This window comes from Leiobunum rupestre, chromosome 7 (assembly GCF_980474605.1).
Source record: "Leiobunum rupestre chromosome 7, qqLeiRupe1.1.hap1, whole genome shotgun sequence".
NCBI lineage: Eukaryota > Metazoa > Arthropoda > Arachnida > Opiliones > Sclerosomatidae > Leiobunum > Leiobunum rupestre.
Genome location: NC_143390.1, coordinates 16920567 through 16946699, shown reverse-complemented (window position 1 = coordinate 16946699; position 26133 = coordinate 16920567).

Genomic DNA, 26133 nt, shown 5'->3' with positions numbered 1-26133 from the left:
AAGCTACTTCGTTTTCAAAGCTCACGCTTCTTATCGCGTTTTCTTCTCGGAGAAAGAGATCCTTGGAGGTACATGACTTTCACCTCTCTGCCTCAGGATGTTTCTTTTCTTCTGGAAACTAGCCATCGGAGGGGGTCCTCGCTCTTCAAGTCAACAGACCCTTTCTGAATGGAATAAAAAGGATTTTTGTACCATGATGATGCCTGCCGAGAGAGATATCTTAGTTCATTGTCCACCTTCTCTGCTTTGATGCCTTTATTAAGATTCTTTTGTGGCGTACATTTTTAACGAAGTACTTATCCAAGAGTAGAGTGCGTCGTAATTAGACCTTAGTTTGGACAATTTCTTTCGCTGTACTTGACCTTTTCTTATACAGGGTGTCCACTAAAAAAAGGAAAATGATAAATAACTGAAAAAAGTATTTATTTTGCATTTCAAATTTCTATGGAACAGGGGGACATTTACTATTGTATAAAATTGAATGACCTTGAACCATGTCTTCAAGGTCATTCAAAAACTATATCGAGAAACGTTGGGTTTACGGATTTGGTTCCAAGAAGAAAGTTGTTGCTCGCAATATTATTAGTTCAAATAACTTAGATTTGGTCAAATTTGACTAATTGGAAGCCGATAAATTGAAGGTTAATGAATTCAGTGTTTGATATTAAAATAATCTGATTATTTTTAATGTGACTAAATCAAATAAATACTGAATAGTTTACAACGGTTCAATTAAGCCACCGTCGGCTACGATACACAGGAATCAGATTCAATTCATTAACCTTAATTTTATCGGCTTCTGATTGGTCAAATTTGGTGAAATCAAAGTTATTTGAACTAATAATATGGCGAGCAAAAACTTTCTAATTGGAACCAAATCCGTAATCCCAACGATAGTTTTTCAATGACCTTGAAGACATGGTTCAAGGTCATTCAAGTTTACACTAGTAAATGTCCCCCTGCACGAGGAATGTTCCATAGAAATTTTAAATTAAAAAAACACACATTTTTTAGTTATTTCTCATTTTTGGTTTTTTAGTGGACACCCTGTATTATTAATTCCGTCGTTGATTCGCTCCTTGTTTGTTGGTGCGTTCTAGTTGTTTAGATTTAGACTTTAAATAACAATTCGTTCGCCTTTCCTAAATTTTCCGAAGTTTTAAATTATTCAAAATCAAGCTTCGTGTTTCATTTATTTCGGGCGTCCTTATCAAATAACCTTCGCGGAATTTCTAATTGCCTTCCAGATATTGATTAAGCTTTTAAACTGCCCCGAATGTTATATTTATTCCAGTTAATGGAATATGTTAAGAAGGTCATACTAATGAAATGTAGATTTCTGTTTAGTCAAATTAATTGAGCGGAAATAGTTTTTTAGCTGAAGCATAGTATTTTTCGTATAATAGATTGAAATCGTACAATAAAATAGGTTTAATAAAATTATTTTCTATCCTCGTAATTTCGGAGCTATGAAATTTATTATGTATAGAAATATATAATATGGAGTACATCTTAATATAATATGTAGTACATCTTAATATAATATGGAGTATATGGAGTACATCTTAATATAATATGGAGTATATGGAGTACATCTTAATATAATATGGAGTATATGGAGTACATCTTAATATAATATGGAGTATATGGAGTACATCTTAATATAATATGGAGTATATGGAGTACATCTTAATATAATATGGAGTATATGGAGTACATCTTAATATAATATGGAGTATATGGAGTACATCTTAATATAATATGGAGTATATGGAGTACATCTTAATATAATATGGAGTATATGGAGTACATCTTAATATAATATGGAGTATATGGAGTACATCTTAATATAACATGGAGTACATCTTAATATAATGTGTAGGACATCTTAATATAATGTGTAGGACATCTTAATATAATATGGAGTAAATCTTAATATAATATGTAGTACATCTTAATATAATATGGAGTACATCTTAATATAATATGTAGTACATCTTAATATAATATGGAGTATATGGAGTACATCTTAATATAATATGGAGTATATGGAGTACATCTTAATATAACATGGAGTACATCTTCATATAATATGGAGTAAATCTTAATATAATATGTAGTACATCTTAATATAATACGGAGTACATCTTAATATAATATGGAGTACATCTTAATATATTATGGAGTAAATCTTAATATAATATGTAGTACATCTTAATACAATATGGAGTACATCTTAATATAATATGGAGTGCATCTTAATATAATATGTAGTACATCTTAATAAAATGTGGAGTATATGGAGTACATCTTAATATAACATGGAGTACATCTTAATATAATATATAGGACATCTTAATATAATATATAGGACATCTTAATATAATATGGAGTACATCTTAATATAATATGGAGTACATCTTAATATAATATGGAGTACATCTTAATGTAATATGGAGTACATCTTAATATAATATGGAGTATATGGAGTACATCTTAATATAATATATAGGACATCTTAATATAATATATAGGACATCTTAATATAATATGGAGTACATCTTAATATAATATGGAGTACATCTTAATGTAATATGGAGTACATCTTAATATAATATGTAGTACATCTTAATATAATATGGAGTACATCTTAATATAATATGGAGTACATCTTAATATAATATGTAGTACATCTTAATATAATGTGGAGTATATGGAGTACATCTTAATATAATGTGGAGTATATGGAGTACATCTTAATATAACATGGAGTACATCTTAATATAATATATAGGACATCTTAATATAATATGGAGTACATCTTAATATAATATGTAGTACATCTTAATATAACATGGAGTACATCTTAATATAATATATAGGACATCTTAATATAATATGGAGTATATCTTAATATAATATGGAGTACATCTTAATATAATATGGAGTACATCTCAATATAATATGGAGTACATCTCAATATAACATGAAATACATCCAGAAGTAAATGAACCGAAGTTATCGAAATAGCGCTCGGAATCGGAGGGCGTTTTCCTTATGAAAATAATGAGCAAATCGAGTCAAATAAAAGCTAATTTCTATCTTTTGACGCGATAAATTGCACTTGGGAATTGTGGGTATAGCTATTTCTATGTATAAAACAACACACAATCCCCCCGATGTATTAACTATATTTCAAATATTAAATTTATATTTGAACAAATTTCCGATCATATTGTACTTAATGAACCCAAGAGGAATTTTATCGAAAACGAATTTTTCGAGTTACCTGGATTTGGAAATAAGGTAGTGAAACGCGAACACTTCAATTTAAATAAATTTTGAGGCAAAACTAATTTTTCAAGTCACCAGGTTTTGGAAATAAAGTAAGGAACCGTGATCACGTTAATTTAAATTAATTTTGAGACAAATATAATTTTTTGAGTTACCTGGTTTTGGAAATAAGGTAGCGAAACGTGAACACATTAATTTAAATTAATATTTAGACAAAACGAATTTTTCGAGTTACCCGGTTTTGGAAATAAGGTAGCGAAACGCGAACGAGTTAGATGGCGCCTGCATAGAGTTCAGCGGAACAGATAAATTAAAGGCCAAAATTTAAATTATTAATAAAAATTTCGTTTAACTGTTTATTTATGAATAATATTCGCGGTTATAAAACGAATTAATACGCCAAAAATAAGTTTATATCGGATAATTTTCGGCTATGGATAAAAACAAATAAAACGGATATTTCTTATCCAAACGCCGAGCTTTACGCCTGTATCAATTGGCACGAAATTCAAATATGACAAAAGTGCGTACGCGGGTTGTGGGGTCACGCGAATTGACCAAAATTAAAAATTCTGAATGCAACCTAAATCGTAGTTCAGAAATGATCAGTACCAACTAAAAATATAATATTCAAACAATTCACTCTTATTTTTAAAAAAGTTCGTTCATTTTAAGACGAAAAATCACCAAAAATCATTTAAATGGGCAAATACACCACTTCCGGGGCCCCGATCCCAAAAATTATGAAAATCCCGTCGAGGCTATAATAGTACCTACCGATTGAGATATCAATCGCCTTTGTACCACTAACGTACCGCGAGCAATCGTGTGTACGGCGGCTGGTCATAAAAATATTTAGTGGCACACTTATTCATAACTTCTGGGTATAACAAATATTTAGGGTCACACTTATTTAATACGCGTCTGGTCATACGTTAATCTTATTTAATGGAGTCTTTCAATGGAATGCGAATATAGCTTCAGCGCGTAAAGAATTCAGGTATGACGCGAAATGGCTAATTAACTCACTTAAAATTAACTTTTTCCAACGCGACCGCCACACTTATTTATTACGCGCCCGTTATTATTATTTCAGGCAGGCTTTCAATGGAATGCGAATATAGCTTCAGCGCGTAAAGAATTTAGGTGTGACGCGAAATGGCTAATTAACTCACTTAAAATTAACTTTTTTCAACGCAACTGCAACCTAAGCTGGAATGGGCCTAGAAGTAGCAAAACTTGTGGTTTTTGATCAAATCTTACTTACCTTCTTCCTGTCGTACGATGTGCGTAAAAAAAAAGGCGTTAAACGTGGGTAAAACGTTGAGTGTTACACTTATTGTTACTTCTGGGCATTCGTTGAAAGCTCGGCGCGAACGGCCTTGAAAAATGCGAGAAGGAAACTGGCGTTTAGAACTCTATAGACAAGCTGATTTACAATGTCCGTATACGCTGTCCAAAAAACCTCACTTAGAATTAAAATTAAGCAACGTAATTTCAAATCTAGGTTATATGGAAACCACAGCTATTCAAAAATATAACTCTCATGAAAATCGGACTTAAATTAAGGAACGTTATGTAGACTTTTAGGCGAAAATATAAAACCGCGAAAATTGGGGTCCCGTAAATTAACGTGGAAACTATACTTAAATTTAATATTTACTGATATAACCGAAGGTGTAGATCCGCTGAATCCTAACCTAACCAAAAATATTTTTTTAACGTTATCGGACTTAATTTTAAATAAAATATCTACCACACAAAGCGAAACCACCAAAAATAGTAAATTGGGCATTTGCCCAACTTCTCGGGCTCTGATCCCAAAATTTATGAAAATCCCCTCGAGGCTATAATAGTGCCTACCTATTGAGATATCAATCGCCTTTGTACCACTAACGTACCGCGAGCAATCGTGTGTACTACAGCGGCGGCGGCGGCGGTGGTGGCGGCGGCGGTGGCTACACAGTAGGTGATCGTAATACACACAAATCCCTAAGGATTGTGTGTAAAAATAGTTTCATAAATACCAAAACGTTTTTTTTGCGGCCTAGAAGCGCGCAAAATTTCAAATTCGAGGCCTGTCAAAATGTAACTTCATAAGGAAAACGCCTACAACCTGGGGAGTATAGCAGTCTGATAACTTCGGTTCGTTTACTTCTGGTACATCTTAATATAACATGTAGGACATCTTAATATAACATGTAGGACATTTTAATATAACATGTAGGACATCTTAATATATAATACATCTTAATACGTAATATAATAATTATTATTAATTTAATAATTAATTTTCCCGAATATTATACCTTAACAATTTTGGCGAAATTTTAGGAGACCGCCTTTCTGAGGAATTTCAAATCCAATATACGGTGCTTTCCAATTCATGTTATATAATTTTTTATAAGACATAAAAACCAAGATGATAGCATTAACAAGTCTTTAAAACTTCCATATTAAACCTATCAATTTTTGGAATTTCAGTGGCTCAAAATTGTCCCCTGCCCCGCCGCTCCTGTCAAACTACCCTAAGACCTTAAATACGGAACGTCAATGAACTACTCTATAAAACCTGGCATAATTTTATCATTTAATCGCAGCTGGATGCGTAGATGAGGAGAAGCGATTTAATAAGCGACGGAATATAGTCTCAAGAATTTATAGTTTGGGAGAATAATAATGAAGCTAAGTTTAATATGGTTTCTACCCTCTTTTCGGTCCAACTCTTTAAAAAATAACTCCCGCGAAAGAACCGAAAGTTTTCCAATTAAACGTATAAGTTTATCTCCATTTTTATGGAAGAAAGCTTAATATAATACATACTCTTCTTGATTTATAATGGTTGAGAGGAACCTTTCGTACGCTCGCTTCTATTTATTCAAATCTCGTAAATAACGAAAAATAATTATGGTACTGAGAGTTACCGCATTAACAAACAAGACTTAGAAGGTAACCGAAATCTACGTTGACGGTTTTGCTATTATATTTTTCATTAGCCCTAATGCTTTCTTTTGGTTTTATTTCATATTTTCATTTCTTTTGAATACTGCCAGTGCGTATAAGAGGATCAGAATTTTAAAATTTCTGTTCACTTTCTACAATTTATCTTCTCCTCTCAGAAAGTTTATTCCTATGCCATCCTGTCAAGGTCACTAGCGCTTGACGGGTGAAAACGTATCACCATCCTTAGATTCATAGCCGAATTTATAAGTAGCCAAGAAAACTGTCGTCGGCTAGAGATGGTGGTAGTATAATTACCAAATGTCGTCCACATGTGACCGCGTAAGTAACGTAATATACATAAGTACTTCAACTAGGAAAAATTATCAGCAAACTGATTTATAGAGCTATTTCAAGGTTTAGCTCTCAGCACAGAGTCCCCTAGTGTCGAAATATACTACTAACAAGGATGAATTTAGCATTAAAACCATAGGAAGTGTCATACTTATTGTTATTACGTTACTTATGGTGACCGTAATAAGCCTTTCTATAAAGTGACGTGTTTTTCTTTTTCTAAAAGCTACAGAATCTTTTGAATTTTGACGGTGAGACTACAGAATTAAGTGTTCTTGGAAGAGGGAAGTTGATAGAAGAGGATCATATGACCATTCGCGACGGGCGCCACTGATGTCAACCGACGCCTTTGAAAAGTACCAACATTTTAAATGCAAAGGGAAACTTTTGAAACTTTAGCTACATACACTCACAAAGCGAGGTTAATCCCTTTTAAATTCCTGACGTCAAATTCGTACGTAGAAATCGTATATTTAGCGGGTTATATAATACCGAGGAAATTGAATAGGATGTGAGCTTGAATAGTATTAGTTTGGCCCCCTACGGTCTCGAATTTAAACATTTAAATTTAAATGTGACGTTAAGGATCTTCAAGGAGATTAATCCCACTTTGTGAGTGTGTACATTTAAAGATTTGAAATTTGTCATTATCATTTAAAATGTTGGTTCTTTCCAAAAAGTCAGTTGACGTCAGTCAATGGCAAGTGAGCATTCCACTAGAAAATAAATTTTATTCGACGTCCCCCTTACAAAAATTTTCTAGAGGAATTCTATAGAAATGTAAATGGAATTATCGATATAAATTATATAGAAATTTGGGTCAATTTTCTATGAACATAAAATATATTCCCCAGAATTTTCTATATATTTACTATAGACAAATCAAAATGATTTTATATAAAACAACAAGGATTATCAATAGCTTTTCTATAGAAAATATATTGCTCTTCTACATAAATACTTGGTATTTTTAATAGAAAATTATTTTTTTCTATAGAAGGAATATGGATTTTCTATAAAATAACAGGATTCTTTCTATAGAAAAAATTAACCGTCAATAAAATTATACCAAATGTTTCTATAGAAAACCCAAATGTTTTCTATAGAAAGAATATAAATTTCTTTAAAAAATTAGGATTCTTTCTATAGAAAAGTTTAATAGTCCATAAAACATAACCAATGTTTCTATAGAAAACCAGAATGTTTTCTATAGATAAGGACACTAATTTCACGTTAATTAAAAAAACATAATGCTTGAAATTATCTTTAACAAAATAAAAAACATAACAGTTGTTTACGACATTTAAAGTTTATTTCTTTAACTTTATTGGATAACGATTCCATTATATCTCGTCTTTTACAACAAGAATATTTCCCCAAAGTGTAGCCTAAAAAAATCATAATTTTATCAATATTATAAACATAAAAACAATTTTCAAATAATCCAAAATTTTACACCTATAAAAGATTTCTTTTGTGCGGAGAAATGCTCTGGCTTGACAAATATTTTTATAACTATGATACCTTTAAAGGAATATTGTGATAGATCTTTGCATAGGCAAATTGTAGTTTTGACAAAACCCAAAAATAAAAAAGTAAAATTATTATTCTTGATATGTAAAATTTTGATGGATATATATATGTTGCTAATTTTGTTAACAGCATTGAAAGCGACTTTAGATTTTTTTTAAATTTAATTAAGTTCTCGATCTGCTTAATTGCAATTTTTATTTGTTTCTTCTTCTATAGAACTATTGGTGTTTTCTACATAATTTATATAGAAAAGTATATGTATTTATTACTTCTTAAGTTATTTTTATTCTATAGAAAGTTAATATATAAGATATATAATTTATGTAGAAAATCTATAGAAATTCCATAGAAACAATTCAATAAAATTTGCATAGAAATTATCAATTAAAAATATTTTATTTTCTATATAATTTTTTTTTAGAAAAGTCTATAGTGTATAGAAGAACCTAGACCTTACATAAGGCTCTATAAGATTTTATAGAATATTTATAGAAAAGTTTTGTAAGGGCGGCCTCCACTTTCTTGAGTCGGACAATTCGTTTTTGCCTTGAGATCGCAGTGTTAACTACTAAATAGTACCGTTAACATCCTTGATGGATCCCCACTCAAACAGGTTACCTCACAGCGTGACGTCGGTGTGGTCGTCATTGACACTCTGGAATGGAGCATCCCCATCGAGTAGCCTCTCAGGTTGCGAGAGCTCTTGGGTTTATTCGGCGGCACCTAACGCCACCAAAGCTCTAGGAGACATTCAAAATGATCCCATGGGGTGCTCCGCGTTTTGTGGTCAATGTGGGCTTCTAGTGGAGCATCAGCGTGACTCGCATCCTGACACATTTAAACTGGACTACCCTGGCCGCTCGTCGTCGTGTTAGGCGGCTCACCCTCGTGAGTAGTGTCATTCGCAAAACGCGCAGTTCTATGGTCCCTTTATCCCGAACTATTTCCACTTGGCACCGACCGAGGAGAGGGTACAGGAAAACATCTCTCGTCCTACCTGGCTTCCGCCTTGCTTTTCGGAAGCACTCATTGGTCCCTTTATCCCGAACTATTTCCACTTGGCACCGACCGAGGAGAGGGTACAGGAAAACATCTCTCGTCCTACCTGCCTTCCGCCTTGCTTTTCGGAAGCACTCATTGGTCCCTTTATCCGTCCGGGACTGGAATTCTCTCCCGGAACACCTGAAAGCTATCCCCCTCAGATCCCAGTTCCGGAAGGTACTCACTGTATTTCTAGATATGATGGGTATCAAAACCTTTATCGCCGTCAACATCAGCAACAATCTGAATAGACCATTCTATAAAATCCCAGCTAAACCAGCCAAACCCTTGCCAAAGACAAGCTATTGCTGTAGGACGGGCAACTTTCATTATTCTTGGATTTTAAGAATGTGGCTTATGTTCCGTCCTTAATCGGGCTAGACATATTACATTTATTTAGGTATATTTTATATCGACCAGCCAAACAGTGTTGCTTGTTTATGAGCCACCATGGTTCATTATCGACGAGCCAAACAGTGTTGCTTGTTTATGAGCCACCATGGTTCATTATCGACCAGCCAAACAGTGCTGCTTGTTTATGAGCCGCCATGGTTCATTATAGATGAGCCAAACAGTGTTGCTTGTTTATGAGCCACCATGGTTCATTATCGACCAGCCAAACAGTGTTGCTTGTTTATGAGCCGCCATGGTTCATTATCGACCAGCCAAACAGTGTTGCTTGTTTATGAGCCACCATGGTTCATTATCGACCAGCCAAACAGTGCTGCTTGTTTATGAGCCGCCATGGTTCATTATCGACCAGCCAAACAGTGTTGGTTGTTTATGAGCCGCCATGGTTCATTATCGACCAGCCAAACAGTGTTGCTTGTTTATGAGCCGCCATGGTTCATTATAGATGAGCCAAACAGTGTTGCTTGTTTATGAGCCACCATGGTTCATTATCGACCAGCCAAACAGTGTTGCTTGTTTATGAGCCGCCATGGTTCATAATCGACCAGCCAAACAGTGTTGCTTGTTTATGAGCCACCATGGTTCATTATCGACCAGCCAAACAGTGCTGCTTGTTTATGAGCCGCCATGGTTCATTATCGACCAGCCAAACAGTGTTGGTTGTTTATGAGCCGCCATGGTTCATTATCGACCAGCCAAACAGTGTTGCTTGTTTATGAGCCGCCATGGTTCATTATCGACGAGCCAAACAGTGTTGCTTGTTTATGAGCCGCCATGGTTCATTGACGACCAGCCAAAAAGTGTTGCTTGTTTATGAGCCGCCATGGTTCATTATCGACCAGCCAAACAGTGTTGCTTGTTTATGAGCCGCCATGGTTCATTATCGACCAGCCAAACAGTGTTGCTTGTTTATGAGCCGCCATGGTTCATTATCGACCAGCCAGACAGTGTTGCTTGTTTATGAGCCACCATGGTTCATTATCGACCAGCCAAACAGTGTTGCTTGTTTATGAGCCGCCATGGTTCATTATCGACCAGCCAAACAGTGTTGCTTGTTTATGAGCCACCCTGGTTCATAAAATATTGGGCCAGACCTTCAGCCTCTCTATACACAAATGTAAATAACCACATAAGTAGTATTTTATAGGATGATAAAATTAGCAAATAAGTAGATTAGTCCATTATGAAAAGGGATAATAAAGCTAAACCCTAAACAAATTTTATAGAATGGTCTATTAGTAAAATTCCATAAGGAATATAAAACGTTCATAATTAATAAATAGTGTCGTGATGAAGAGTTAACGCGTTTTAAAAAAGTAATTAACTATTGGCCATAGTTCGTCTATGAAAATCATATTTTCATTTAAACGAATATTCGAGGGGGTTGTTTGTATATTGTTTAATTTAGCTTGCTTTAAATTATTCATTTGGTTAGTAGTTAGGATTTAATGTGTGGTGTTATATTATTTAATTTGTCATAAAAATTAGCTTTTAATTGTCAAGTACAAATAATTTGCCTTTAATTTAATTTCATTATTTATTAATTATTTATTAATTGTCACTAGGTTTTAAATGTCAACAATATAGTACTAAGAGTAACTAAAGAGTTGTTGCAAGGAGCTGCTTGAAACTATCCCGAATGGCGCTTTAATTTAAGTCTTACATTATGTATCTTACTTTTATGAGTCTACGAGAGCGTGCTAGAGTCGCCAAAAGAATTTAGAAATTAATAGAGTAATAATGAAGCACTGTCTTGTGACGTAAGAGCTACATTTAAACGTGTATGTTTGATTCATTTTATTTTATACATACTTACTATTTACAGTAGGTAGAATCTGATCTATATTTTTGCCAATCTACACTCTTAAGAAAATGGTTTTTTAAAGCTATAGTAAGGGTCTAAAATTAAAAAAAAACGCTTTAAAGGGAGTAGTTTAACACTTTAAAACTTTAAAGGGAGTAGTTTAACACTTTAAAACTTTAAAGGGAGTAGTTTATCACTTTAAAACTTTAAAGGGAGTAGTTTAACACTTTAAAGGGAGTAGTTTAACACTTTTAAGGGAGTAGTTTAACACTTTTAAGGGTGTAGTTTAACACTTTAAAGGGAGTAGTTTAACACTTTAAAGGGAGTAGTTTAACACTTTAAAGGGAGTAGTTTAACACTTTAAAGGTGGTATTGTAGAACCCTTAAGGCAGTAGTTTAGTAACACTGAAGGGAGTCGTTAAGTACCCTAAAAGAAATAGTCTTGTACCCTTTATAAACCTGTTGAGGTCTTAAATATTAAACAAGAAAAAACCCTTAAAAGTTTGAAAATAAACCTTTTTTGTCAATCTAGGCAATGAAATCGGCTTATACCGCGAAACCTTGAACTTTGTCTAAGAATCTTATTTATTTTTTCCCAACTATAATCCATATTTGAAAGACTGATAAGAAGAAGAAAAATTTTGGCACAACTAGAAACTTATTTCAATGGCCGGCAATGGACTTCTTCCTCTAACGAAAATTTCTCTTCCGGGTATTGTAGTATTTATCATTTGAAAACGGAAACGAAATCTAAAATAGGCGAAAATGCAATCTAGATTTCTCCGGTTATGGTTTGGAATATGATATATATTTTATTATTAAATCTACGAAGTAGATATTATAATGGAAATAGTTTTGAAGTAAAAAAAACTTAATGAATAATATTTTAGGGTTGTTTTAAATATATATATTCCATTGAAGTTAGTTAATATAGAGAACCGTTAATAAATGACTTCCTTTTGTACGAAAATTAGACTCCAATTTGTGGCCGGGAAATTAATATCGTGAACTAAATTGAAATAGAATATGTTTTCACCATTATAAAATTAAGGATTTGAAACAATGCATTCCAAAAATACCATTTTCTCTTTCATATTTTCTCTTTTAAATTGAACGTCTAATTTCGACTGATTGAGCGGACTAGATTGTCCCTATACTCTAGTTCTACATTCCCGTGTCTGGAGGCGAAATAATCGACGTATGGCGAACTTTAAATTGTATTACACTCCGCTAAATAATGGGTTAGGAAACCCCGGCGGGCAAGAGTTTATTTGCTAGCTCCCCTTTGAATCTCGATTGAATCCTTAGGCCTTGTTACGGTTAATAAGGAAAAACTAGAAGCATACATTCGGCAAAGCAGCTGCGGTGGATGTCCAAATGAATGTCTCAATAGAAATACCACAAAATCTATTGCTCTTGCTTTTTAATACAAAAGAATAAATTTTAGCCGCTAATTCCCCCCCCCCCCCGCATGAACGCCTACAGTGACTATCGTAGCCTTGCGCCGAAAGTTTCCGAATTTCAAAGTTTAGCAGCGTAATGGATCGTCGCGGCCCTAATCTATCGGGTACAGCCGTTACTGGATATTTTAACGCTCGGACAAAATGAATACTCCCCGCTTTTAACTTCACTGCAGGATAATCGTGGACGTAACTAATGCCGTCCGACATTGAGAAGTAATTTGAGGCCGACTAATGGATAACTACCGACTTTTTTAAAATATAATAGTCATTTTTTACAAATAGTAAATTATCAAAATGAACTCGTCCACTTCGCTAAGTAATGTTTATTTTTTATTTTTAATGGTTATTACTGCTGATACTATATTTGCATTTGAAAGGTTGGCTATTTACCTATCATTAGTGAAGGCGACCGCTTTGCATTATCTCCCAGCAAGAATGGATTGGGGTGAGCAGAGAATATGTGACTACAACTATAATATATTTTTTCATGATGATATTCTCCTTACATGGAGAGAGTAGGCCTGCGATCGTAGCGTAGAAAGGGTAAAGAGGACACGGAAAAAGGTTCAGGGGCGTGGGTTTTATCCCGTGAATCACGAGGCTAAGAGGTGTGGGTTTTATCCCGTGAATCACGAGGCTAAGAGGCGTGGGTTTTATCCCGTGAATCACGAGGCTAAGAGGCGTGGGTTTTATCCCGTGAATCACGAGGCTAAGAGGCGTGGGTTTTATCCCGTGAATCACGAGGATAAGGGGCGTGGGTTTTATCCCGTGAATCACAAGGCTAAGAGGCGTGGGTTTTATCCCGTGAATTACGAGGCTAAGAGGCGTGGGTTTTATCCCGTGAATCACTTGGCTAAGATGCGTGGGTTTTATCCCGTGAATCACGAGGCTAAGAGGCGTGGGTTTTATGCCGTGAATCACTTGGCTAAGATGCGTGGGTTTTATCCCGTGAATCACGAGGCTAAGAGGCGTGGGTTTTATCCCGTGAATCACTTGGCTAAGATGCGTGGGTTTTATCCCGTGAATCACGAGGCTAAGAGGCGTGGGTTTTATCCCGTGAATCACTTGGCTAAGATGCGTGGGTTTTATCCCGTGAATCACTTGGCTAAGATGCGTGGGTTTTATCCCGTGAATCACTTGGCTAAGATGCGTGGGTTTTATCCCGTGAATCACGAGGCTAAGAGGCGTGGGTTTTATCCCGTGAATCACGAGGCTAAGAGGCGTGGGTTTTATCCCGTGAATCACGAGGCTAAGAGGCGTGGGTTTTATCCCGTGAATCACGAGGCTAAGAGGCGTGGGTTTTATCCCGTGAATCACGAGGCTAAGAGGCGTGGGTTTTATCCCGTGAATCACGAGGATAAGGGGCGTGGATTTTATCCCGTGAATCACGAGGCTAAGAGGCGTGGGTTTTATCCCGTGAATCACGAGGCTAAGAGGCGTGGGTTTTATCCCGTGAATCACGAGGCTAAGAGGCGTGGGTTTTATCTCGTGAATCACTTGGCTAAGATGCGTGGGTTTTATCCCGTGAATCACGAGGCTAAGAGGCGTGGGTTTTATCCCGTGAATCACGAGGCTAAGAGGCGTGGGTTTTATCTCGTGAATCACGAAGCTAAGAGGCGTGGGTTTCATCCCGTGAATCACGAGGCTAAGAGGCGTGGGTTTTATCCCGTGAATCACGAGGCTAAGAGGCGTGGGTTTTATCCCGTGAATCACGAGGCTAAGAGGCGTGGGTTTTATCCCGTGAATCACGAGGCTAAGAGGCGTGGGTTTTATCCCGTGAATCACGAGGCTAAGAGGCGTGGGTTTTATCTCGTGAATCACGAGGCTAAGAGGCGTGGGTTTTATCCCGTGAATCACGAGGCTAAGAGGCGTGGGTTTTATCTCGTGAATCACGAGGCTAAGAGGCGTGGGTTTTATCCCGTGAATCACGAGGCTAAGAGGCGTGGTTTTATCCCGTGAATCACGAGGCTAAGGGGCATGGTTATATTCCCGTGAATCACTACAGTGACTTAATAAATTTTTGGATATACGATAAATATTGTATTCAATCAAATCATGAAAGGATCAAATAATTGTGGATTAAACTTTGATCCAAAATAGTTTTAATCCAGAAAGATCTAGCAATGTTGTAATCCAAATATTTTGATCCAGTGTGATTTGTAAAAATGTTTGTCCAAAATATTCTAATAAGATTCGATGAAGTTTTATGCAAGATTTAATACAATGTTTTTGCAATAATTAATTGGTTTTTTTATTTTATCACCATTTAATCTGTTCAATTTTGATAATGTCTGGATCAAATTGACATGTTGATTGGCCTTGCGAGGCCCCTATAAGCGTGAGGCCCGAGGCATTTGCCGTGACTGCCTTAACCCGAATACATATTTAGCTCTAATATTCCTGTATGGATTTTAATAGCGAGGGAGCAAAAGGTTTGGCTCTGAGCAGCGCAAATTTTTCATTTTCGCTGAAGAGACAAGACCGCAAATGTTTTAAATTTTATTCATTACGTCGAGATGGATTCTGGTCAGGGTAGGTACATACGCCTTGGTCCTATTTACATTTAGAGAAGGATTTTATTCTAGATTATTTTTCCCGATAGAAGGCCAGCCGTGGCAGCGTTTCTTTAACTGAAATTGCGCTTGGAACTCGTTGGAGCCCGACATTTTAATAACCGTACAACCCATAAACAACGGCCCGAGGTGGCGGGTCTTGATTTAAGAAGCGAATAACTCTTTAAATTGTTTTTGTTGGCAGTTCGCTTCGAGACAAACCGCGTAATCGGCCGTCGTGTCCTTCTGTGTTTGCTTAAATTTGAATTGCAAAGTTCCCTTTCAAATCGAACGACGCTATATTTTAATGATTTCCATTTCAATTCTAGGCAATTCGTATAATTTATATTCGCTATCTTTTGTATTTATATTTTAAAACTATATAACACTTTAATTTACTCCTATAATTAACGTTTGAAGGTCGAGTATTGATCAGTAGCCTGTAGAAGTATTCCAACTGCATTGAATGAATCAATGTATTATCCTAGCTGAATATATATTTATGTTTATAAGCCTTATATATTTTGTACAAATCCCTTTTAAATCAGGGAGGAATCCAATTACTGGGTCCGCAATGAATTCATGAACGAATGTATATTTATTTATCCTTTGTTATAAACAAATCCCTTTTAAATCAGGGATTAAACCATTTAAAGGGTTTCATGAGTGACATAAATTGGCCATCGTCAAAACATTTTTAAAATAAAATCCGCAATACACCAATGTTCAGGGAGAAGATAGCCACCAGGAAGAAAGGGAAAATTTTGGGCGTTATTTCGAAGGTGGTTTTACAATGTTTTTATTCGTTTATTTTTACGAACTTTGGGCAGGATTCGAAGCCTCTTCCACTCTACGGTATTCAGAAATATGCGAATCGGCTTTTCCTCCGCAACGTTTAAAATATACCAGAATAAACCGTAGAATAGGTGATGTTTCGATTCCGATTTGGGAACTCCCGCGATATACAAATGGGTATTGCTTTTATACCTTACGTGTTTTTTGCGTGCTCTTTTTACAATCTCAAAGATTTCGGCTCACTATTCTCTCTTTCTCCGTATACACTTATTCCATCAAGCTCCGATTTACATCTCGAATCGACGGCGCTTTTCGGTTATCGGACTGTTCAATGAAAGTCCAGAACGGTTGATCAAATTAATACTCTCCAACTGTCAACTGAGAAGAAATCTTTGCGGTGAAGTTCCAAAGCTTGTTCTTCCTCAACGCGTTGCCGCGTACCCTTCGAAACGAAAGCGAGTATAGCAAACAAGAAAGGGCCTCCGTTTTAGACCCCTTAAAACATCTCAGGGAGAACGTTGAAAGACAAAAGGAAATTGAATAGCGATTTTTTTATTTCTTTCTTTCCAGTTTTCTGACGATCTTTCCCGCGAGATCAACGAAAACTAAAAGCATTTCCGATTCCCTCAAGGAGTGAGTCGGGACCAATACCGGCTTTGTTTGTGGATTCGCGGAACCAATCCGAAACTGGGGTTTTTATTTTAGGCGAAAAACCTTCCTTTGAGAGTATTACATTTTCCAATGGAACTCTCTTATACAGGGTGTTTCAAAAGGTTATGCAAAAAGGTTAAAGAGTTGTAGAATGTTAGTTGAGAAGTATGCCTGTTTTCCCCATTTTCCTACGATGAGTTAAAAATTTTATCTTGGATTTTGTGGAATTTTTAATTTGGATTTTGTGGAATTTTTAATTTGGATTTTGTGGAATTTTTAATTGGGATTCTTTGCAATTATATCTGGGATTTTGTGGAATTTTTATCTCGGATTTTGGTTAATTTTCAATTTGGATTTTGTGGAATTTTTAATTTGGATTTTGTGGAATTTTTATCTTGGATTTTGTGGAATTTTTATCTTGGATTTTGTGGAATTTTTAATTCGGATTTTGTGGAATTTTTATCTCGGATTTTGTGGAATTTTCAATAAGGATTCTGTGCAATTTTTATCTTGGATTTAAAATTTTAACACTTGGATTTTGTGGACTTTTAAATAATTTCAGCTGTATTTGTTGGATTAAGGGGTTCGTTTCGAGAATGTTTAGGTTTTGTCAACTATTCTTTTGGATTGTGTTTATTTTTCTACTACAATTTGTGGATTTTATCGAAAATTTGTTAGACTGGTTTATTTTTTGGAGATTTATTTGGATTTTTCGACTGATGTCTAACCCTTTGAAAAATAATAGTGGACGTTTAGTGTACCATTTTACTTGTATATATTTAAAACCGTCAACAATTGGAGCTAAAAGAGAGACAAATAAATATCAATATAGCATTTTTTTTAAATTCCCAATTCCCAAATCGAAAATAATTCGACCAAAGCAGAAGCGATTCCAAAGGGACCAAAAATTATAAAGATTTTTTACCATCAATTTCTTTTACGCTGGCAGGGATGAAGTTTCCATATCTTATCCTGGGCCAATGGTCAGTTCCCGCGGTCAGTCTCGCATCTTCTTCTCCCAAGGGCTAACCACCGGACTTTGAAATCGGTAATAAAATGATTCACGATCTAAACCGAAAGGGACGAAACCTTTTTAGAAATTGGCAGCGTTGGAGAAGTCATAAAAATATTTCTTCACTTGGATCTCTTAACCTCGCTCTCGCTCTCTGTATTTCTCTTGATCTTACTTGTTGCTGTTTGAGACGAAAGCGGCGCTGTAATGGGCTTTGCTCTATAGAACCTCGGAGAGTTGTCAGGCACGTCCGATATATCTCCTCTTAGCGGATTGAGTTCCCTTTCTTCCACTCTTTCGAAATGAATAGCGGGTTATGTATTATTTGGTCTGTGTAGAAAACGGTATCACCGAGACGCACTCGCCTGTATCGTTCGAGTCATTAGATATTTATGGAAGTCCTTCGGTCATTATATTAAAGGGCAAAGGTTTATGAGACGCGTTAACTAAATGGAAGGGTCGCTCCTGAACTCTTCGTTTTCCTCGTAAACTCTTTCTTTGATGAAACCCCATAAGTTAAAGTCCATCCGCGTTAGGTCTGGAGACCTCGGAAAAAAATAATATATATTTATCAAGGCTAGATTTCCAATTATATTTTTAGGGGGCGGCCAATTTCTAGGAAATGGGGCGGAAGGACTTTGAGCCAAAGGGGTAGGTGCTAACGCAAGCTTTCGTAGTTTTAAAATTAAAGGAAGCTGGCCGGCGGAAGCTTTCGTAGTTGGAAATTTAAGGGTGGGGGCTGGCGGAAGCTTTCGTAGTTTGAAATTTAAGGGTGGTGGTGCAGGCGGAAGCTTTCGTAGTTTGAAATTTAACGGTGGGGGTGCTGGCGGAAGCTTTCGTAGTGCGAAATTTAAGGGTGGGGGTGCTGACGGAAGCTTTCGTAGTTTGAAATTTAACAGTGGGGGTGCTGGCGGAAACTTTCGTAGTTTGAAATTTAACAGTGGGGGTGCTGGCGGAAACTTTCGTAGTGTAAAATTTAAGGGTGGGGGTTGCTGACGGAAGCTTTCGTAGTTTGAAATTTAACGGTGGGGGTGCTGGCGGAAGCTTTCGTAGTGTGAAATTTAAGGGTGGGGGGGTGCTGGCGGAAGCTTTCGTAGTTTGAAATTTAACGGTGGGGGTGCTGGCGGAAGCTTTCGTAGTGCGAAATTTAAGGGTGGGGGTGCTGATGGAAGCTTTCGTAGTGCGAAATTTAAGGGTGGGGGTGCTGGCGGAAGCTTTCGTAGTGCGAAATTTAAGGGTGGGGGTGCTGGCGGAAGCTTTCGTAGTGCGAAATTTAAGGGTGGGGGGTGCTGGCGGAAGCTTTCGTAGTTTGAAATTTAACGGTGGGGGTGCTGGCGGAAGCTTTCGTAGTGCGAAATTTAAGGGTGGGGGGTGCTGACGGAAGCTTTCGTAGTGCGAAATTTAACTGAAAAGGGGGTGCTGGGGGAGTAGGGGCTGACATCTCAAAACATAACACATGAGCGGAATTGTCATTTGAACCTGGGGCAGAAATTTTTTTAAATAATATTAATCGAGCTAATTTTTATTCTTATAGATTTTTATATACGCTAATTATTTATATTGATAATGAAGGTAATCAAGTATGACGGGTTCACTAACGTGTACTCTCACAGCAAGAGTTTGCAAGTTCCCTCCTCACTGGTTAAAGGGGTTATCCCTTTTCCCTAAAAACTTGTAGAAGTCAACGGTAATAGTAAGTGTAGGGAGCTGTTGGCTCGCGTGGTATGAAGGGCTTTCCACCTCCCTCCTACGCATTGTAACCCGGCCACCGATAATTGTCTTTACAAGTCACTAGTTGACTTATAGGCCTATGGTGGTTCCTTCGGTAGTAGCTTAGCTGATTATTAATTTATTTGATATTATATTTTGATATTTTTCATCGCGCGTTAGGCAGAGGGGTAAGAAAACATTTCCTCCCATTCTATTCAATTTCTCAAAATCCGCGGGTGAAATGGCACGAGTTTCTTTTTGATATATCGACACTCGAGTTGACATCCGAAGAAAAACGACGTAGCGACGTAGATGGAACGCATTCGTCTTCGCGGTACGGTGGTCTGAATACAGAAGGTCTCAGACGGAATCGGCTAGGTGGCCGATTCCCCTGTCGTGACGCGTGACAGAACACGCCGATTGGTGCCCCGCTATAAATCTTTTATTAATTTGCTAAGAGCTTTGGTTTTTCCTCTTTCGCCACCAGCTATACTCGGATACGTTTTCACCCCAGAGAATTGGTCCGAGTAAGGAACGAAATAACGCTATGGTCCTTTAAACTGCGAAGTTGTAATAGAAAATTCTTCTTTTCAATAGTTTAGTTTTAAGAAGCCACGCTCTGAGATGAAATTCCGTCTGACTGTCGCGAAAGAGGAGAAAGATCTCGACTTAAGAACGACGTTTTCCTCGACCTGTCTCGGGCGGAGACGCGCGCGACGAAAAAACTAATTTGATTTCTTTGGTTTTCCGGAACCTTTTCCGTTGTCTGAGGGATTTAGGTGCTATCATTTCTTTTTGCTTCACTCATTCATCCTTCCTTATTTTAAGTTGAGAGTTCTTCTACAAGACAAAATGAGTAAAATTAATGAGACCTTTTTTTTTGGGCCTTGCGGGACTCCCTGTCGAGCTCCAGCTTCGTATAGTTAATCAAATTTGGATCCCCCCGCGATATCGTGGAGAGTTTTCACGCGCCCCAAAACGCAGCGACGGAAGAGGGGGGCCCTTACGAAACAAAATAATAATAGAAAAAAATCCACGGGCACGATGTGGTTTCGAAATTTTGACCCACGTTGTACAGCCGCGGAACCGAAATATCGTTAAGGCTTCTGATGAATTTTTGATGGTCTTCGTCCCTATTTTCAATCAATTTGGGTTAGGTTAGTTCGCCTACCGCCATTCCGGAACGTACTCGACTTTATAGATAGTGGCTAGATGGATCGGGAACGTTATAAAGTTGCGCATCACTCCCTGACCTTGTTTTGGACAGAGTTTAATAGTTCGAGTTCGATTAATCTTGTCACCCTTTCTCCTATCTCTCATTCTCATCCTACGACAGCTAACTTGTAAGTGTAAAAAGGTGTTTTAATTAATATTTAATGTTTGGCCACGTTTCGGGCATAACTGTTGTTAAATATTTATATTAAAATTGATTTTTTTCTAAAGCCTCATTTTTCATTAATTCTACTAAAATGATTTTCTTTGGTGAGCTGTTTATTAAACATTTCACGGATTGTAAATAAATACGAGGATTACACCTTTATTTTTCGAAAAAATCTATAAGAAAAATTTGGAACAATATATATGATAATTTATGAAAATACCTTTAAGATAAATTATAAAAATAACTTTAAGATAATTTATGAAAATACCTTTAAGATAAATTAAAAAAATTCTGTAATATAAATTTTAAAAATTCTGTAATATAAATTATAAAAATTCTGTAATATAAATTATAAAACTTCAGTAATATAATTTATAAAAATTATGTAATATAAATTTTAAAAATTCTGTAATATAAATTATAAAAATTCTGTAATATAAATTATAAAACTTCTGTAATATAATTTATAAAAATTATGTAATATAAATTTTAAAATTTCTGTAATATAAATTATAAAAATTCTGTAATAAAATAATTAAAATTATATAATAGAAAGTATGGATAAAATGTCTAAAGAAATTTTTAATAAATTGATAAAGAAAATATTTCAAAAATCTTTAAGCAAAATTACGAGACCATTTATAAGAGAAAAATTAAGATAAATCTAAAAGAAATATTACGAAAAATCTAAAACAAAAGCTATCTATAAAAAGTATTATAGAAAAATTAACGAAGAAATTATGAAAAGATCACTATCATAAATTTTGAAAAAATCACTAATAAATTTTTTTTTAAATATTAACAGATAAATTTGGGAAAAAATAAGATAAATTTTTAAAACCAAATCTCTACGAGACTTTATAAAAAAACTATTAAAAATTATGAAAAAAATCTATTAAAAATTATGAAAAAAATCTATTAAAAATTATGAAAAAATCTATTAAAAATTATGAAAAAAATCTATTAAAAATTATGAAAAAATCTATTAAAAATTATGAAAACAAATTTATGAGAAATTATATAAAAACCAATCTATGAGAAATTATAAAAACCAATCTATGAAACATTATGAAAACAAATCTATGAAACATTATGAAAACAAATCTATGAAACATTATGAAAACAAATCTATGAAACATTATGAAAACAAATCTATGAAACATTATGAAAACCAATCTATGAGACATTATGAAAACAAATCCATAAGAAATTATGAAAACAAACCTATGAGAAATTATGTAAACAAACCTATGAGACATTATGTAAACAAACCTATGAGACATTATGAAAACCAATCTATGATAAATTATGAAAACAAATCTATGAGACATGAAAACCAATCTATGAGACATGAAAACCAATCTATGAGAAATGAAAACAAACCTATGAGACATTATGAAAACAAATCTATGATAAATTATGAAAACAAATCTATGAGACATAAAAACCAATATATGAGAAATTATGAAACAAATCTATGAGACATTATGAAAACACATCTATGAGACATTATGAAAACACATCTATGAGAAAGTACATGAAACAAATGCATATACTTTGGGCTAAAGTTGAAATAGTACTTTTCTCAGTTTAAGAAAAAGAATTTTCGTTTTTCAGAAAGGTAATATGAGAAATAATGTAAAAAATCTCAAACAGAAAGTGCTTATGAAACAAAGTACATTCCTTTAAGCGTTACTTTGGGGAAAGTTGAAAATGCACTTTTCACTGTTTAAGAAAGAAAGTGTCGTTTTTAAGAAAAGTAATTTGAAAAAATGTTTCTAAGATATTTGACATTTTTGTTTTGGCTGTAGATAAAGGCCCCCTCCCTCCCTGGTAACTCCGTTTCTATGGAGAGAGAGAGTTCAGAAAGAGAGCGAGAAACAAAAGGCGAGCTTCTCTGTCTTGTTCGCGCGAGTTGTCAATAAAATGGACTGCAACCCCGTGGATAGAAAAAAATGCGTTGACCTCTTCCCAATGTCAACGATGGAATAAAGACCGTAGCGCCCTCTTTTTCGACTCTTACTTCGAGTCATTCGCGAAGGAAGAACGCATTTTATTGGGCAGTTGTAGTCGCCAACATTTCAACTTCAAAATCCCAACCGCTAAAACAATACATTCCCGATTTAGGACCCTAGCTTAAAACAATTTAAATTCCACTACGATAGCTACTTTTAATGATCGGGCGTTATGTGACGTAAAATATGCCGATTTTTATATATGTAATTTTCTATTTATGTTGCCCATAGGTGTTGATTTTTGGATTTTTAAATATTTAAAAAAAATATTTGGTTTAAATCCATTTAAATTCCATTATAAAAGCTACTTATAAATGTTCGGGGGTTATGTGATGTAATATATGCCAATTTTGATAAACGTAATTTTTATTTGTGTTGTGCATAGATTTTTTTATTATTAAAAGGTATCTTTAAAAAACTATTTATTTGGTTTAAATCCATTTAAATTCCGTTACGATGGCTAGTTATAGTGTTTGGGGATTATGTGATGTAATATATGCCTATTTTGAGAATTGCAAAGGTGTTAATTTTTTAATTTTTTAAATTACTTAAAAAATTAATTTATTTGGTTTAAATCGGACTTTATTGATTTTAATTATTTGTTTGGTTTTAATTGATATTTAAATATTTTATGCCTTTTTTACCTTGACAAGTTAAATACTAATAATTTTTAATAATTTGCATTCAATTAATTAGAATTGATATTTAAACATGTTATGCCTTTTTACCTTGATAAATTAATTATTAATAATTTGCATTCAATTAAATATAATTTAATTTAATTCGTGCTTGCAAGAAAGTGGGCATGATTTACTGATGAGATTTTCGCGGTAATCCAATGATCATGAAAATAGCGCCACGTCTTAAATTCGACGTGTCTAAGCCCCAGCCGTTTCTGCAGGCGCAATCACACCACGGTGCCTATTCAAAGTGAAAACGTTTATAGTTTCCTTGTGCAAAATTTCATTAATATTGCAACAGTTTTTACATATTTTCATTAATATTGCAACAATTGTTACATATTTTCAGTAATATTGCAACAATTTTACATATTTTCATTAATATTGCAACAATTTTACATATTTTCAGTAATATTGCAACAATTGTTACATATTTTCATTAATATTGCAACAATTTTACATATTTTCAGTAATATTGCAACAATTGTTACATATTTTCAGTAATATTGCAACAATTGTTACATATTTTCAGTAATATTGCAACAGTTTTTACATATTTTCAGTAATATTGCAACAATTGTTACATATTTTCATTAATATTGCAACAATTTTACATATTTTTAGTAATATTGCAACAATTGTTACATATTTTCAGTAATATTGCAACAATTGTTACATATTTTCAGTAATATTGCAACAGTTTTTACATATTTTCATTAATATTGCAACAATTGTTACATATTTTCAGTAATATTGCAACAATTGTTACATATTTTCATTAATATTGCAACAATTTTACATATTTTCAGTAATATTGCAACAATTGTTACATATTTTCATTAATATTGCAACAATTTTTACATATTTTCATTGATATAGCAACACTTTTAATATATTTTCATTAATATTGCAAAATATTACATATTTTCATTTTTTTACATATTTTCACTAGTATTGCAACAATTGTTTTACACATTTGTATTAATATTGCAACCATTTTTTTCATATTTTTATTAATTTTGCAACAACTTTTGCATATTTTCATCAATATTGCAACAATTTTTACATATTTTCATTAATATTGGATAAATGTTTACATATTTTCAGTAATATTGGATCAATTTATATATATTTTCATTAATATTGAAACAATTTTACATATTTTAATTGATATTGGATAAATGTTTACATATTTTAAGTAATATTGGATCAATTTATATATATGTTCATCAATATTGCAACAATTTTTACATATTTTCATTAATATAGCAATTGTTTTACATATTTTCATTAATAACGCAATTTATTTTACACATTTCCACTAATATTGAAACCATTTTTTTACATATTTTTATTAATATTGCAACAATTTTTACATATTTTCATTAATATTGGATCAATTTGTACATAATTTTATCAAAAGTATATAGGGGGATAAAGTCTATCACTGCCTCCCGATTATACCTTCCACCATGCTTGACACCCTTTTTGAAGAGCTAGTGATCACGTTATATTTCTAACCAATAAGGATAGCACATTACGCGCGAAGTAGTGCATTTGTGGTATTCCGGTCCACGCTCAAGATTAAAATTTTAATTTTATTCCCTGGCAACCATGTCACCACCTCGAGATTTCAAATAGTCTCTCTGTCAAATGCTAACCATTATTTCCTTCGATAACGGTTGATTTTAAATAATAATTACTATATTAATTGTAAAATAAACAAAAAAAGCTCGTAGCTATAGCTATTATTTCAGTTAAACTTGCAAATTGTTAGGCCTTAACATCGTAGATTTACCAATTAGTCCCGATCTTCGCTCTTAGATGGCGCCACGCTCTCCACGATTTAAGTGAGCGTTATTCTAGTTATGGTTTATTTCTTTTCAAAAGTCGTGTTATTATTTTTAAAATGTCGCATTTTAGTTTCTATCATATATCTACTTTATTTAGGAACTAAATTAACCAAATTATCGAAAGCAAAAGTTTAATATTCACGTATTTTATAGATAACTATTTTTCATCGTGGCGGAGTACAACCGGTACCTTTGTGTCCCTGTAAAGAGGCGACGGGGAAGTCATTTCCGAAGCCCAAAAATTTTACCCCTCAATTAAGACGTCGTGCGGTTGAACCCAAGTGCCGGACTTTCTCCCCCTATTTACTTTTGATTTTATTAATTCAGCATTTTTATTTACATATTTTCATTAATGACTCCATTTATTAGACACATTTCCAACAATATCGGAACCATTTTTTTACATATTTTCATTCATATTGGATCAATTTTTACATATTTTCATTAATACATGATTTTTAAAAGTAATTTTATTTAAATCGGGATTTAAATCGCTAATTTAAATGAAATTGATTGAAATCAGACAACCCTGTTGTTGGGTGACATAATATGAAACCTTGCTCGCCTTGTTTATCCACTATCGCCTTCTCATTCCATCAGTATTGTATTGTGATCTCAGCTTCTTTCAACACGTCACTGGTGCA